We start from the raw sequence: 17313 nt of genomic DNA, 5'->3' as shown, positions 1-17313 counted from the left end.
TTCCTTGAGTTTTTGGTTTTTTTTTCCTGCGATGGCTATGATATTTTAGTTTTAAGGACCTCTGTAGCCTGATCAGCTGGCTCTGAAGGGTGTGGAAGAGTTTATGGTGGAAAGTTGAAGCCTGGGAAGCCCTAGGAAGTATTCATACTCCATAATGACCCACACCCCAAAAGCAGTTCTTGGTGTTGTTCTTTTATCCAATCATTTAACTTCTTCATGTGTCTTTCTATATAAATGTTTGGGATCAGGATTTTTATTATTCTTGTCAACTCTTGACCTTAAATGTTCAACCTTTAAACCACTGAACAACTGTTACTGCTTATGTACTTCCTTTCTTCAAACACTTAATTGTCGATTGTCTATTGGACCCTTTCCGAACACTTCACGCACGTTATTTCATTTATTCCTCATAACTACCCTATGACACAGAGATGATTATTATTCCCATTGTATGGAAGATTAAACCGACCTAGAAGAGGTTAACTATCTTGTTCCAGGTCACACAGTTCAAGTCAGAGATCTTAACATCATGCTATATAAATAAGACAAAGATTTTGCCCCTGTGTCCCATGATATAGCTCAGAAAGACAGACCTAGAAATGAACTACGGCATTAAATGTTGTACTCACCACTATAATGATCTACACAGGGGTAAGTGAGGATGTGAGAGAGAGGGAGAGAGTGCAGTCATTTTCCTATGAGGGCGGGAAGGGTTTGAAATGGATATTGGTACAAGTTCTCGAGAGGAGGCTAGGCTCAGGTACATGAGAACGTGCTTTCCGACTGGCAGGTTAAGGTTGAGAAAAGCATCCCAGAGATCAGAATATGCGCAAGTAAAACACTGAGGCATCTAGAAGAAATGCATGATGTAGGAATTGCAAGCTCTTTGGCCTGGCTGGAACATAGGGTTCAAGAATGGACAGAAGAGGAACAAGACCAGGTCCATGAGGAGCCTGGTTGTACTGAGAGGGATTTAATTTAAAAAAAGGGGGGGAGGGACCACTGGAAGGCTTTAACAAAAAGGTGACCCTTTTCGAACCCAGTGTATTTTTCTATTTTTACAATTCTCAAGCTTGCATTATTCTTGGCTTTTAAAAATTATGTAAAATATACACAAGATGAAATTTATATTTTAACAATGTTAATTTTATTTTAACAATCTTAACAATTTTAATTGTATATTCAGTGGCAAAAAGTATATCACAATGTTGTACAACCATCAGTAATATCCATTTCCAGAAAATTTTATCAGTCCCAGCCAGAAATTCTGTACGCATTAAACAATTCTGCCCCATTCCCCCTACAACCTGTGTCAGTCAATGGAAGCTGCCTTGAAAAATAAGGAGGAGCAAGGATATAGCTCCTCAATGTACATTATTTCAAAGAACACTGTGATTTGTGCTCTTTTAAAAGGAAAAATGTCAATGACACTCTACATTCTAGGGATGAGAGAGTGGATAGTGACATGGGAATGTGTTGTTCCTGCCAAATCTGCAAGATAATGGGGCTCTTCCATTACAACTAAGACACCCATCTGTAGTTTTCCTGTGAAAGGAAGACCACTAACATTGCTGATGAACATCCCATGGCATCAACTTAGCCATCAAACACACATTGAGCACCTGCTGTGTACACAATCATGTGTCAGGTGCCATAAAAAGAAAAGAGTAGGAAGTGATTCACAACCTTCAAAGGAATCCTAATATAGTTAGGGAGAAGAACACGGACATGTCCATCTGTGACCAAAGGCAACTTGGTCCCTGACCTGTGTTGATTATACCTTCTCACAGCACTGTGTATAGTTCCTCGCAGCACTAATCACATTATACTTTTTTTTTCAAAGATTTTATTTATTTATCTGACAGAGAGAGAGAGAGCACACAAGCAGGGGGAGCAGCAGACAGAGGGAGAGGGAGAAGCTGGCTCCCTGCTGAACAGGGAACCTGCCACAAGGTTCAATCCCAGGACCCTGGGATCGTGACCTGAGCCTGAGGCAGATGTTTAACCAGAGGGCCCCCCAGGTGCCCCCCACATTATACTTTTGCCTCAATTTGAATACCCCCTTGTAATAACCATCAGACTGTCCATTCCATAATGGCAGACATCTTTTTTTTGGTTCATTACTGTCTCTCCTGTATCTAGCATAGTTCTTGGCACATAGAACATGTTCAGCAAGTATATATTGAAAGAATGGTTGCTATAATTAATTTTAAAAAAATATTTTATTATTTATTTAGAGAGCACAAGTGGGCGGGGAGGGGCAGAGGGAGAGGGAGAAGCAGACACCCCTCTGAGCAAGGAATGTGACAGTGGCTTGATCCCAGGACCCTGGGATCGTGACTTGAGCCCAAGGCAGAAGGTTAACCAACTTCACCACCCTGGGCCCCCCTGGTTGCTGACGTTATTTGTGTGTGCATATACATGTATGTATTAGAGTAGCGATTCATTCTATGTATGTGTGTGTATATACGTGCAAGCCATATGCTTTGAAAACACAAACAATCCACAACCATAATCCAATCCATTTTCCTTTTTATTTCTTTTCAGCGTAACAGAATTCTTTTTTTTTTTTTTTTTTTTTTTTTTTTTTTTTTTTTTTTTTTGCGCACCACACACAGTGCTCCATGCAATACGTGCCCTCCATAAAACATTTTTTAGAGAGCTACTGCTTTGGAATCAACAGCTTCTCTGAGGCCTTAATCCTGTTTAGCTGTGGCTAAGACTTCCGTGGGCGCCCAGCTCTGTTAAGTCAGGCATTTGAAGGGTCCCATCTCTCCGTTCTTTGTGGGAGCTGGCCTCGGCAGCCACGGACACAGAGCAGGTGCCTGGTACCCAGCGATCGTTTCGTCGGGCTTCTGAAGCATTCAGAGAGACTCACACTCTCACTCCTCAGCGCTAATCCGACTATTTATAGCACTCCTCTTAACTCCTGCCCCCTCACTCTCAGCAGACAGGCTCGCCTCATGACTCATTGAGAAATCTGAGGTCATCCGGGTGCTTTCTGTCACTTCCTACTTTCTACGTACAGTTTACCTCTACCCGCTCCATCCGCTGCGGAGCCTGCGCTCCAGCAGGGAAAGGAAGAGGGCCTCCTTGGAGAGTGGCCAAGCCCCATCCAGAATCTGCGACCTCCTGCATGGTGTGCTCCCCTTCCCCTCACCGCAGCCCCTCCTAGCAGTCTCTCTAAGTCCCTCCTTCGTTTCTCCTGCTACCCCCTCTGCCTGTGAATAGGCTCCATCTCATCACTTTCCTGACGGATATGCAACAGCCTAACCCGTTTTGCCTTTCCATTCTCCCTCATGCACAGTGCAGGCAGGATTCTTTTAAAATGAGGGTCATGGACAACTCCCACATACTGGCTCCAACTCGCTTTTCACTCTTTCCGGAAATCATCTCAGAATGTAGATAATTAAGAGCGATACCTAATCCTCTCTAATTTTCCCATCCCTTCCTTCCTGCCTCCCTCTGAAAGTAAATCATTTGCATAAGTGAGTCTCCCTTCCTCCCTTTCTTCCTTTCTTTTTTCTTTCTTTCCTTCTTGGGGTGCGTCTTACAACACATAAGGCACACAGGGAGTGAGACAAATGTCTTAACTCAGTCATGGGGACTGGTCTTCCCTCTGCTCCTCACCACCTTGTCAGGCACCTCCTTTCTTCTCTCCCAGCTTGCTTCTCGCTCCCTCCTGCTCCCTGCTCCCTGGCTTTGCTCCCAACATCCTTTGAAAGTTAGGGTCTCGTATCTCCCTCATTGCTACCATCACCTTATCTTGGGCTTCTGAGAGTGTCCATCCTGTTCACTTTCAGACATCCCACCATATTCCTCTTTTCCTCCCGGCTCTCCAATGGTTCCTTTCCCCCCTTGGGGGTCTCTTGTTTTGTCTGCCCTTGAATGCTGTGTCCTCTGGTTCTGGGCACTGGCCACCACTTCCTCTCCTAGCTCTCTAAGCTTTCTGTGGCTGCATATTTCCCATGTGTTCCTTATACGGTGAGATCGTAACAACACCGTTGTGTTGTGTGCATGACTCCAAGCAGTTCAGGGCCATCCTCCAGGCCTTCTAGAGCTTTAGCAAGTTATTGTGGAGGCTTGCTAACTGGGCTGTAGGCGTTATTCCAAGGAGAATCAGATCGTGGTTTTCCCAGAGTTACTCTCATTGTTTTATTGTCGAGAGGATTCCTGAGGACAATAAACATTTTGATGACATTTGAAGATGAAGCAGCGCATTTTCTCAAGTCTTTGAGCATTTCTGGTTCTTTCCCTATCTTTCACCACAATACTTGCTGACTTAGGACATGCTCCTCGGGTTGGAGCCTGAAGGAACCCTTCAGAGCCGTACCCCAAAAAGTGGGGGGCCGGTTGTTGGGGCCCCTCTGCTTTGATCTGTGCCTCTCAGCGTCCCCACCTCCTCTTTCTAACTCAGCGTCGTCAGCTCTCCCTTCTACCTTCCTGTCCTCACCCGCCCACGGAACCTGATCCCGCTGCTGACCTGGGACCATACCCTCGCTCACTACACAGACGCCGCAAGCCCAGCTCTTTGAAGCAGAGGTGGCAGGAAGAAGAGAAAGGCTTCCACTCAAGCAGCATCCCTTACAGAGGCTAGCATGCTTGCACGGGTTTTCTTAGTGAAAAGCATACAACAGCCTGTTGTGCTGTAAAGGTGAATATTTTTCCAAAAAAGCATCTGTGTTCATTTCCTCCTGCTGTTCTGACAAACAATCACAAACACGAGGACTTAAACTCACACAAATTTATCTTCTTACAGGTCTGGAAGTTAGAAGTCTGGAAACCATTTTTTTGTTTGTTTGTTTTGGGGGAATGGGAGCTGACATCAAGGCGTCCACAGTGCTGGTTTCCTCTGGAGGGTTTCTGGGAGAATCTGCTTCTTTGATTCCTTCCTCACCTCACCCACAAACCATCCCCCCACCCCGGCCGCCTTCCAGAATCACATCCCTTACCCTCTCCTCTCTTACTCAAATCTTCCTTTCTCCTAATGACCCTTGTGATTACGTTTTGGGTCAACCAGGCAATACAGGATAATCTCTCCTATCCAGACCCTTAATTTAATCACGTCTGCAAAGTCCTTTGGCATATAAGGTAATATTCACAGATTCCAGGGATTAGAACACGGATCCTTTTGGGGGACAGCGTTTAGCATACCGCAGTATATAGCACAGCATACACACGGAATTTCAACCACCTGACTGCTCACGTATCTTTGTGCTGCTTTCTTGAGTTTTATCCTGGCCAAAGAATATCACTTAATAAGGCATCTTCATATATATGGATATATATGAAGTTATTTATTATTTGTACATTTTATTATGTATTTTATAACTTTCAAGGTATACTGATACATCTTTAAGAATTTAGAGGGTATGATTTCTTTTCTTTTTTTTTTTAACATTTTATTTATTTATTTGACACACAGAGAAAGATGGCAAGAGAGAGAACACAGGCAGGAGGAGTGGGAGAGGGAGAAGCAGGTTCCCCAGCTGAGAATGGAGCCTGATGTTGGGCTCTGTCCAAGGACTCTGGGATCATGACCTGAGCCGAAGGCAGACGCTTAACGACTGAGCGACCCAGGCACCCCAAAGGGTATGATTTCTATGTTGTCAGTGTTTGTGTTCAACTTTACAGAAAAAAACATTATGCCAATATTATATACAACCTCTTTCAGCCTGTGGAAAGAAAGCCCGTATGAAGACACTTAAGTGTACTGCGCAAGATGAGTCAGTGGTGAACACGGCATTGGGCTGGGTGCTCAGATGCCCGCAAATGGCACCACCTTCCCTCTGGTCTATGAAACTCCAGCGTCCAGAATGACTCAGGCTCCTTACCCCCTGTTCCATTGACTGCACCACCTCTAACTTCCCCCGCTTGTCCTTTTCTCTCCTCAGCTTTGTCCACTGCCTTCAACACCCAGTTGGAGAAATTTCCATTGAGCTTTTATCCTTTGTCCATCTCCTTCCTTCGTGACTTTCTTCTTCGGTAATCTTATCTACTTCTGCAACTTCAACTGTCATCCATGGGGATAAATGTCAGACCCATGTTTGGAACATGAAATACTAAAAGTAAAGTATTTCTTGAACAGTTTCTCAAATGCCCTTACTGCTTCTCTGGGTTTAAGGGGTTTTAAAGAAATGTGTTAATTTGCAGAGGTTATATATTTTCATGATTCATCTGGGTTGAATATTTGGTTCGGTAATGCTCTTTTTATAAATATAGATAAAAAACAAACCTTACTTAATAAAATCTGTCACCTAATTCACTTAAAAAAAAGATAGACCCAGAAAGATATGTTCAAGATTGTGACAGGTGAAATTCATAAAAACTTGATTCTTGATTCAGTATTCAAGTTTAGAATGGAGATTTAAACAGAGCTAACAGGTCCATCCGTTGCTTACCACATATAACACCAAAGGGGTTTTGAAAACGATGCTCATGCAATAAAGAAAATCACACTCCCCAGCTCACATCATAACATGAAATACAATGACACGATGCATTATAAGTGCATGTTTGCTAGTAAGTAGTCTGTCTTCAAAAATAGAACTGCTTGGCTATTGTCTTTAGGTCAAATACCTCAAATCTCTAGGAAAATCAAGCTCAGTGAAAAGGGATAATAAACCACAAGTGAAATGATAAGGGTTTCCTTCATTGAAGTCAATATAGTTTTTTGGTATTGGGCTATCATTTGTTGATGATATTGGCACATGAGTAGCATTCCTTTCATCTGATTTTAATATTTATTATATATTTTTTAAAAGATTTTATTTATTTATTTGAGAGAGAGAGAGACAGAGATAGTGAGAGAGCACAAGCAGGAAGGAGAGGGAGAAGCAGGCTACCTGCTGAGCAGGGAGCCCGATGCGGGGCTCTATACCAGGACCCTGGGAACATGACCTGAGCCGAAGGTAATCGACTAACCGATTGAGCCAACCAGGTGCTCCAATATTTATTATATTTGTGATAAAGAACAGGGACAGTTATATTGTTGGGCTTCTTCTCTGAAATAAAAGTTTCTAAACACAACTCTTGTAAGTTTCAGTTTGTTTCCAAGTTAAATGATTGTCAAGTTCAGGTAGAGTCAGATGTATGTCCTCTGCTTCGAAATCTCTTGGAAAAAAAAATCTTACAATCTCATTTGTCTAATATATTGCTGTTTTTTATATCATAATTTCTCTGCTTGTGGAAATTACCATATTAAGTGGTATGAACTGTTAGTAGTTTTTTGGTATATAAACCACAAACTTTCAGATTTCCTTCCACTGGGTCTTTTCTGATAACTTCTAAAACCATGACAATATTTTATTTTAATTTTATTTTGGGGGGGTGGGCAGAGAGATAGAGAATCTTAAGCAGTCTTCATGCCCAGTATGGAGCCCTAGGCGGGGCTCAATCTCACAACCCTGAATCAGGACCTGAGCCAAAATCAAGAGTCAGATGCTTAATTGACTGAGCCACCTAAGCACAACAACAATATTTTAAAAACATTTATTATAAGCTACGTTTGAAGAAACTAACAAACAGAAGTGGGCAGTGATCTTTCATGGACTATATTTAGTTTTTCACTCATTCCTTCCCCATTCAGATCTATTTGTCACTCACTTATCGAGTGTTTGCTGCACACGGCTGTCCAGTCCTTAAGAAGATAAGCATAATTTGGCAGAGAGTTTGCCTTTCATGAGCCAATAGTCTAATATGGGAATAGTAATTAAAAGCTGTCATTAAAAAGAAAATTTACAAATAAATTCTCTCAGACCTGTGACACAGAAAGCTCAGCTACTTTTTTTTTTTTTTTTTTTTTTTTTTCCTGTAGAAAGAGTGAGAACTTTGGTCTGATTTTGATCTGTGTTTGAACCTGGACTCTTCCTTGCTGGCAGCATGGTCATTACCAAGTTACTTAGCTTGTTTTGCCTCTACTTTTCCATCTTTAAAATAATGGTGTAGGGTAGGGGTGGGAATGGATGGATAATAATAGTCACCTTGCAGGGTTGTTTGTAAAAACAAATATGCCCAGCACTTTGCAGGTATTTAACAAATGTTAAATGAATAAATACCGTGGGGGTTCAGAGAAAGAAAAATTAGCTCCCAGTTTGGCTGAACAGTGAAGGCTTCTAGAGGGGTATTTGTTCTTACAGAATCTGGGGGATGGACCGGCTTTGGAAATAAAAGTCATTCCCTCCCTTTTAAAATGATGGGTATTAAGGCGGGCGTGTGTTATGATGGGCACTGGGTGTTATACGTAACTAATGAATCGTTGAACACTGCATCAAAAACTAATGATGTGCTATATGCTGGCTAATGGAAGCGTCTGACTCCTTGTTTTGGCTCGGGTCATGATCTCAGGGTTGTGAGATGGAGCCCTTCATAGGGTTCCACCCTTGGTGTAGTGTCTGCTTGAGATTCTCTCCCTCCCTGTCTGTCCCTCCCCCTAGTCACACTTGCCCCCTCTCTCTCTTTCAAATAAATAAATAAAATCTTTTAATTTTTTTAATTAAAAAATTTAATTAAAATTTTTTAAAAAAAGATTTTATTTATTTATTAGAGACAGAGAGCACAAGGACAAGCACGGGGGAACGGGAGAGGGAGAAGCAGGCTCACTGCTGAGCAGAGAGCCTGATGTGGGGCTCGATCCAAGGACTCTGAGAGCATGACCTGAGCGGAAGGCAGTTGCTTAACCAATTGAGCCACCCAGGTGCCCCTAAATAAAATCTTTTTGAAAAAAGAGTTTGATGATATGGAATTAAACAAGGAATACAGAGTCTGGTCCTTACTGAGTTGAAATCTAAAGTAGAAAATCATTCTTCTCTAGGCCTATCTCTCTATGAAATGACATGACAAGGTGGAAGTATTCTGATCAGACTCAAAGTTACCATAATGAAAAGTTGTTTTTACAAATTCCTTTCTTTTTTCAATTATTTATTTTCTCCCTCTCCCTCTCTTTCTAAATTTTATTTATTATTATTATTTTTTTAAATATTTTATTTATTTGACAGAGAGAAATCACAACTAGGCAGAGAGGCAGGCAGAGAGGCAGGCAGAGAGAGAGGAGGAAGCAGGCTCCCCGCGGTGCAGAGAGCCCGATGTGGGGCTCGATCCCAGGACCCTGAGATCATGACCTGAGCCGAAGGCAGAGGCTTTAACCCACTGAGCCACCCAGGCGCCCCTATTATTATTATTTTAATATCAGGGATTTAAGTCGTCTCCATGCCCAACATGGGGCTTGAACTCATGACCCTAAGACCAAGACTTGAGCTACAATCAAGCATGGGAGGCTTAACGAACTGAGCCACCTATGCCCACCCCCCGCCCACCGCCCACCGCCTTTTAAAACCATTTTCTAGCATGTGGTCTGTTAACACACTTTTGCCTTATTTATATGACTCTGTTCTATTTTTCAGTTATACACTTGTATGGAAAATGTGCGCATGCTGGGTGGGGACCTCTTTGTCTCTCCTTTGCCTTTTCCTTTTCCTGGTGAAATCAGATATCCACAAGAAAGGGCTAAGATCACAGCACGTGTGGCAAATGCACAGAAGAGCCTGTAATCTCTCTCTCCTTCTGTGCTTCCATTTCCTGCGTATCGAACATATCAGCAAGTTTTTTTTTTTTGCAGTGCTGGCAGGATCAGAAGTCAGGCAAAGACGATTCGGGTTCCATTTCTATTATGAAATAATTGTCTTATCTGCATGATAATACACACATATATTCCTGCGAAATTATCTACATCCGAAGCATTCATTCATGCCCCAGAGAGGATGATGAATGTACCAGATGCTTCCACGTTGTGGTGAGATCAGAGATGGGTGGAGCGGGGCAGCCTGCCGGCTGTCTGGGTGGCTATGTCAGGAGGATGAGTCATTCCAGCGGCCCCTGCTGTACCACCCCTGATATTGGTTTTAATATGTCCCACTGGAAGAAGGCCAGAGGCCTTACACCAAAATTGAGGCCCATTTTTCATCTTTTGGCAATAGCGTGTTTCCTCTATTACCCTTTTCCCCCAGAAAGCCACAGCCAGGCCATGAGGAGCCTGGTTGCAGACAGTTTCACCAACGTGTGGTATGATGCTTTGTTCCCAGGCTTCCAGTCCTGGTTCATACTTTATAGTTGCTCCTTTGAAATATTTACCAAAACGTGTTATTTAGGCTTGGGCCAGCTCTTGGGCTAGAAATCAGATAATCTCCTTTCCTCCGAATCCATAGCACGCCACGATTCTTGGGCTCCTTCACCCCACGAAGCTTCTAATATTAAATACTCCAAAAGCCTTTGCCCGCAGACCAGGGTTCGAAATTGGGCTTGAAGGGGAGGATAGTGAGAGGAAACGCTCTGCTCTGGGCCAAGCACCGTGAATACGCCGCTCTCCCTACCCCCACCCCTCAACTCCCCCAGCTGCGGGGGGAGCACGGGACTGGCCCGAGTGGACCTAAGACCACTGAGGCCGTGTGTCAGCCATGGCCTTGGGGCCTGCGAGTCCCAGCCCCTGCGTTGCCATGACATGCACAGGAAGGGGGCGTGCGCTCCTTGGGTCGCTTTTGTGCTCTTGCGCTAGACTGAGCTGCCTTGACTTGAGATCAGACCGCCCCTGCTGTCCTATTGTCTTAAGCAGTCGTGTTGGGGGGTGGAGGAAGCTGAGGGGAGCGCTGATCTGAGAATTTCTATAGAGCCCCTGTCCAGGCTTCCCCGAGACGGTATCCAAGACTCCATCCGTGGCCAGTCTGTTGGCGGATGCGGCTGCCTCTCCTAGGCTGATGAAAGACGCTGCCTGATACAGGCTGTGGGAAGAGAGGTCTATTTATTTTGCACTTGGCAGTGTGATCATGTGAACGTGTCTGTGTGACCAAGACACACACACACAGCAGAACTGCCCACTTGTGGGGTGTCATGAGGCCCAAGAGATTACTTTATTCCTTAGATTGGGACTGATTTGGACTAAGACATCTGGGAGTTTATAGTGTTTATTTATCTGCCACTTTGGGCGATCAGTCCAGGGCCAGGGGCCAGGTTGGGGAGACATAAGTGTCTTGGTCGGGGAGTGTGGAAATTTCTGGTTTCACTTTTTATCTATTTTTATGGCCGTCTTGATTTGTGTTACCGTTTGTTTTTCTATGACCCTGGGATACACACAAGCGGTAAGATTCAGAGTGAATCAGATTTAACGTAATTCATTTTGAAACCCGTTGAATGTTTACTCTGACAACAAAGCTAAGGAGTTCAAGGGACCCTTTTTGAATTCGTGAATTTTCCTTCTCTCTCTCTCTTTTTGTTTTGTTTTGTTTTGTTGTTGTTGTTGTTGTTAGCCAGCAAAATCCACCGTGGTAGAGACCTTGGGCATTGTTATGTATGTTGGCCCCTCCTCCTATCTCAATTTGCCAACCAACCTTATTGGACTAAGGTTTCCCAAATGATGTTCCAAAAAATTGGATATCATTGGGTCAAGGACTTACATAAATGCATCTTTCTCATTAAATTCCAATTTCTAAAACCATTACACTATTATATGATAAATATTCAATGTTAAAATGGATAATTGCAAAATCAAATTAGCCCAGTTAGGGGATATTTACTTCGCAAATTTTCTGAAAACAACATTTGTGAAAGTTGAGAAAAAAAAATAGGTAGGAATAATTTACCAAGATCAAAAACATGCCAAAGACCAAAGCATTATTTCTCCGAAATAAGTTATTTGAAAAAACTTAAAACATCTGGTTTATATTATAAAATATAAGAGTAGAATGAGTTGCGGTTTTTGAGACATCAGCTTCTGTACTTGTGGAACTCTATAATCGCTCTGTCCCGATTTTCTTTAAAAAGAAAACCAAACCCCTGTTTTTACTATTTGTGTTTTATTCAGTTGTTAGGGAGGAGTGGTGGAATGCGTGGTGGGGGGGAGCATGTCACAAAATGATCTTAAAGGAGGCCCATGTGATTTTTTCTCCCCCTTTCCTTTTCATATCTCAATTCCCCGGCCGTTCAATTTACTTTCTGAGGCGCTGACAGCTGGTAATACGCTAAACGGCAATCCACTTTTCAAAAGTTATTGATATTTCCTAACTGAGGTTTAATGGTGTGACTTGGCTTAGGTGAAAATGTGCCAAGGTCTTGGGTCTCCTGTGTCTCCTCCAGGTTTTGATATGGTTCCAGGAGCATACTGCCAGGAGCTAGAAACCACGCTGCCTCGTCCTCCCAAGGCAAATGAATCTTGAGTAGGTATTACTTCCAAAATGCTTCTACACAGACCAACAGACAGACCGAACAGTGATTCTTTCTTTTGGGCTGTTTACTGGTTCAGTTTGTAAAAGCTGGCGAGTCTAAAAAATTTAAAATATTCAATTCTGCAAATTAGTACCTGCCTACATTATAGAAAATAGCCCAAATTTATTTTAGCAGAAAGCCATGAAGAGGGAGAAAAAAAAGTTCAATAGATCTAGGATAAGATAGTGGCGAGAATTGCACAACATTGTGAATGTACTAAATGTCACTACGGGTAAATTTATGTTGTGTGTATTTTACCACACACATATGCACACACATAAAAGTCAATAGAAAAAGTTTATCTTAGGGTGCCTGGGTGGCTCGGTAGGTTAAACTCCTGCCTTTGGCTCAGGTCACGATCCCGGGTCCTGAGATCAAGTCTTCTATCGGGCTCTCTGCTCAGCAGGGAGTCTGTCTCTCCCTCTCCTTCTCCCCCTCCTTCCTGGTTGTGCTCTTTCTCTTTCAAATAAATAAATATAATCTTAAAAGAAAAAAAAGGAAAAGTGTTTACCTTATTCTAGTGACTTAGGTTTTTGATGATCATTGCAGCTGTGTGATTTCCAGTGAGGTAGAGGGAGAATCAAGTGGAAACAGGGGGTAATATTCCAAACCCAAAGTTGTTTTTGCTGAAAACTAAATTATATCTATGAAGAACAGCCAATAATTCGAATATTCTTCTTAGTGTAGACTATCTTCTCAGTATTCTTCTTTGTCTAGAATATTCTACTTTCCTAACAATAAGGATTAAACAGTTATAGTGGTCAATATTTGACCCAAATGAAACCAAACCAGCTTAGAGCCCATAACAGAGTAATTTGTCATTTTGGGGAGATAAAAACAAACAGCACATATCGCCAAACTAGTTGGCCACTGATATCTCTCCCTGGGTGGTGTGCTACCCACACATGTATAGTAGCATGCGTGACGTGATTAAAAGCTTTGCCTCTTTGGGGAAAATGGTCATCAAGTAAGAGAAAAAGTTAAGTAAATGCAGAAAATGTATTTAACATGTGGCGAGTTGGGTAAACACATAGCTATTGGGAGAAACATAACGAAGGATGAATTAAGGGCATATGTGAACATTTCTGATTTGTAGTATTTGGGATTCATCCAGATCCCCAATCTTTCTTTCCCTTGTGAGTGTTAAGGATATACTAAAATCTATTTTATTCAATACATCAAAACTGTAATGAATGTGCCGAAAGTCATGGATTTCCATCTTAAAATAGCATCCTTTTAAGTAAATTGAAGATATATTTGTTAAGCAACTACTGTTTGCAAAACATTGTGCTAGATGTTGCAAAAGAAAATGGAGATTAGTATAACACAGACTGTTCTCAAAGAACTAGAAATACCATAGACAGAAAAGACAGGTGCCCAAAGGACAACAATACTCTCAAAGAAAAGAGTGTTCAGTGCTGAAATTGGAAGTGGCTTGGAGGCTCACAAAAGAGAGAGAAAGAGAGTGAGCAAGAGTTAGCCTTTGGTGATGAGAATGAGGAAAGAATTTAAAAAGGAGAAGTGTTTGAAGAGCGGGTAAGAATTTGGCAACCCAAGAAAGCATTTTAGGTGGCAGAACTGAAATGATAAGGCAAAGCCACAAAATAGGAAATGCCTCGGTGTTGGGAAAATGTCTACAATTTTAGCTTGGCTGGGAGTCAGTTGCTTGTAGGAGATCAATGAGAATTGAGATTAGAAATGCAGATCGGTCCTAAATGTCAGGACTAGGCATGTTGTATTTAATCCAGAAAGCATTGGGAAGACACTGACAGTTTCTGAGGAGGCAGTGAAATTATCCAAGTTGTGCTTCACTGTTAGTGAAAACTAAACTGGGATGATTTGGGAAGAGACCTGCAGAGAAGAAGCTGGTAGAATGCCCTGTGAGGAAGAGCAAGCAGAAGGAATGGGAAACTGGGCCAGGCTGGTGGCAGCCGGGGGTTGGGGGGTGGGGGGAGAGAAGAGGCAGCATCTACATTTGATTTGGCAGCTAACCAGGTGCAAGCGGATTAAGGAGAATTAGGAGAAGACAACAACTTAGGCGTGTCCAGGCTTCCCTCAAATGCATGCCCCCCACCTGAAGCCAGCAGGATGCTGGACTGGAGGGTATGAGGATAACACCACTGCTGACTGATTCTGTTGGAGAAAGTTGATTCTGGACCTATTCTCTTTGTGCTTCACAAGAGTCTGGAGTTAGAGGAAAGAGCCTAAGTGAGGCGGATAAAATAAAGTGTATTTTGGTCTGCAGAGAAGGGAGTGGTTTTGGGGTAGGCAGAAGGGAGAACTCCTGGTTTCCAGTTCGGCATGTAAAAAGCTTAGAAGTCATTATTGCCACCCTCACAGTAAGACAAAAAGCTAAACAAATTTAAAAAATCAACAGGTCTTATTAGATTCATCAGAGAATTGAGGTAGCAGGGTAAACCCCTGCCTCCAGGTTGGAGTGACAGACAGGTAGATACAGAGAACCACAGTTTACTGGACAGAAGTGCATAAATAGAAACCTCCATGAAAACCAGTATTAGGTTCCTTTTCTCCAGTATATCACAATCAACTTTCAACAAATAATTACAAGGCATAGTAAAAGGCAAAAAACAGTTTGAAGAGACAAAGCAAGCATCAGACCTGGACTCAGTTATGATAGATATATTGGAGTTATCAGACTGGTAATTTACAACAACTAGGATTACTACGCTAAGGGTGCTAATTAAAGAAGGGAAGAGAATGCAAGAATAAATGGAAAATATAATCAGAGAGATGGAAACTCCAAGAACCAAAAGGAAGGCTAACAATAATAATAGTAAAAAAATTTTTAACAGAAATGAAGAATGCTTTTCATGGGCTCATCAATAGACTGGATACAGCTGAACAAAGATTCAGGAAGCTTGGAAAAATGCCAATAGAAACTTCCAAAACAATGCAAAGACAAAAGAGAACGAAAAAGTCAAAAGAGAATATGCAAGAACTAGGAGGCAATTGCAAATGATGCTATATATACATAATAGAAATACAGAAGAAGAAGAAAGAAGAAGAAATTTTTAAAACAACAATGACTGGGGCGCCTGGGTAGCTCAGTAGGTTAAAGCCTCTGCCTTTGGCTCAGCTCTCAATCCTGGGATTGAGCCTCTCATCGGGCTTTCTGCTCAGCGGAGAGCCTGCTTCCCCCCGCCCCCTGCCTGCCTCTCTGCCTACTTGTCGTCTCTCTCTCTGTGTCAAATAAATAAATAAATAAATAAAATCTTTAAAAACAAATAGATAAAACAATAATGACTGATAATTTCCTAAAATTAATGATAGACACCAAACCATGGAGTCCAGAAAGCTCAGAGAACCCTAAGCAGGATAAACACTAAAACACAACACATAGGCATATCACATTCAAACTGCAGAAAATCAAAGACAAAGAGAAAATCTTCGAAGAAGCCTGAGGTTGTGGGATGCTATATGTTTACTTTAGTTATAGAGGAGCAAAGATAAGATTTATAGCAGACTTCTTGTCAGAAACTATGCAAGTGAGAATAGAGTGAAATATTTAAGATTTTGAAAGAAAAAAACCCCATTAACCTCCAATTCTGCATCCAATGAGCTATCCTTCAAAAGTGAAGGAGTGATAAAGACTTCCTCATATAATCAAAAATTGAGAGAATTTATCATCAGTATACCTGTCTTGGAAGAAATGTTCAAAAAGGGGCACCTGGGGGGTTCAGTCAGTTAAGCATCTGCCTTCAGCTCAGGTCATATTCCCAGGGTCCTGGGATTGAGTCTGACATCAGGTCCCTGCTCATTGAGGAGCCTGTTTCTCCTTCTCTCCACTCATGCTTTCTCTCACGATCTCCGTCTCTCTCTCAAATAAATAAATAAAACCTAAAAAAAAAAAAAAAAAAGAGAGAGAGAGAGAAGTTTTCAAAGAAATTCTTCAGGGAAATGGAAAATGACATAGGTCAGAAATCCAAATCTACATTTTCTTTTTTAAAAAAGGAAGAACGTTAGAGAAGGAATAAATGAAGGTAAAATAAATAGCAGAGAGAAAAATGATGCTGGATTCAATATCTATACATGGCACATTCTCCCCCCTCTCCAAGGTAAACTGGTGGTCTTTGACAGGTAGGTTCCTTCTTCTTCTCCTCCTTCTCCTTTTTTTTTTTTTTTTGAGGGTGGGTGAGTGTGAGGAGGCCAGAGAGGAGAGAAGATCTTCCTGGTGTCTTGCCAGGGACCAATCAACCCCTGGGCCACATGAAATGGTATGATAGCATCTCCCATCATTCAAGGAGTCCCAACAGTTGAACCTGAACCCCAATGCAATCTAAAGGTTCAAAACTGTCTCTACGAAAATAAAAGGAGAATAATAGTACAATTGTGGGGTTTGGGGGGGCAGAATAAAGGAGAATGAGTAAGTAGACCTGACTTCTAATGAAACTGAACGGCTAGAGAAGACAGACACTAACTTGAGTGAAAATCAGAGCCCAGAGGAGATTTAACAACAGTACCAAAAAGATTTTTGAAATGAAAAACCCATGGTATTATTTAACATTAAAAATTGGTAGGTAAGCTGAAGGAGAAAATTGTCATTGTTAAGAAGCAATGAGCGGAAGAAATGTCTTAAAACACAGTGCAAAACAGTTACTAAGAGATGGAAACAGTAAGGACAAAGATGAAAGACCTGGAGTATACAGATCCTATAAGACATGACATGTGGACTGAAGGAATTCCAGCAGGAGAAAAAAATAGAGACGGAGGGGAGACAATAATTGAATACATGAAAAAAGAAACACATAAATCTGCAGTTTAAGAGAATTGCTGAAGTTCCAGGTGAGACTGATGGAGGGGGAGAGCGAGGATAAAGGTGTGTATTTGGCATATTCTGCTAAAATTTTCAACCTATATGGATAAAGAGAAAAATCTTACAAGTTTCCAGATAGGAAGAACAAATTACTAAGAGAGGGAATGAATACAAACAGACTAGACTCAAACTTTTTACCTGTTCTCTTTTGTGTTTGAAAGCAGTAATATGCTTAGGCTACTGAGAAGTTAATACTAAGACAAGGATTTTATGCCTAGCCAAGATGA

Source organism: Meles meles, chromosome 1 (assembly GCF_922984935.1).
Source record: "Meles meles chromosome 1, mMelMel3.1 paternal haplotype, whole genome shotgun sequence".
Classification (NCBI taxonomy): Eukaryota; Metazoa; Chordata; class Mammalia; order Carnivora; family Mustelidae; genus Meles; species Meles meles.
The sequence above is the reverse complement of the archived record's forward strand: the minus strand, read 5'-3'. Positions refer to the sequence as shown.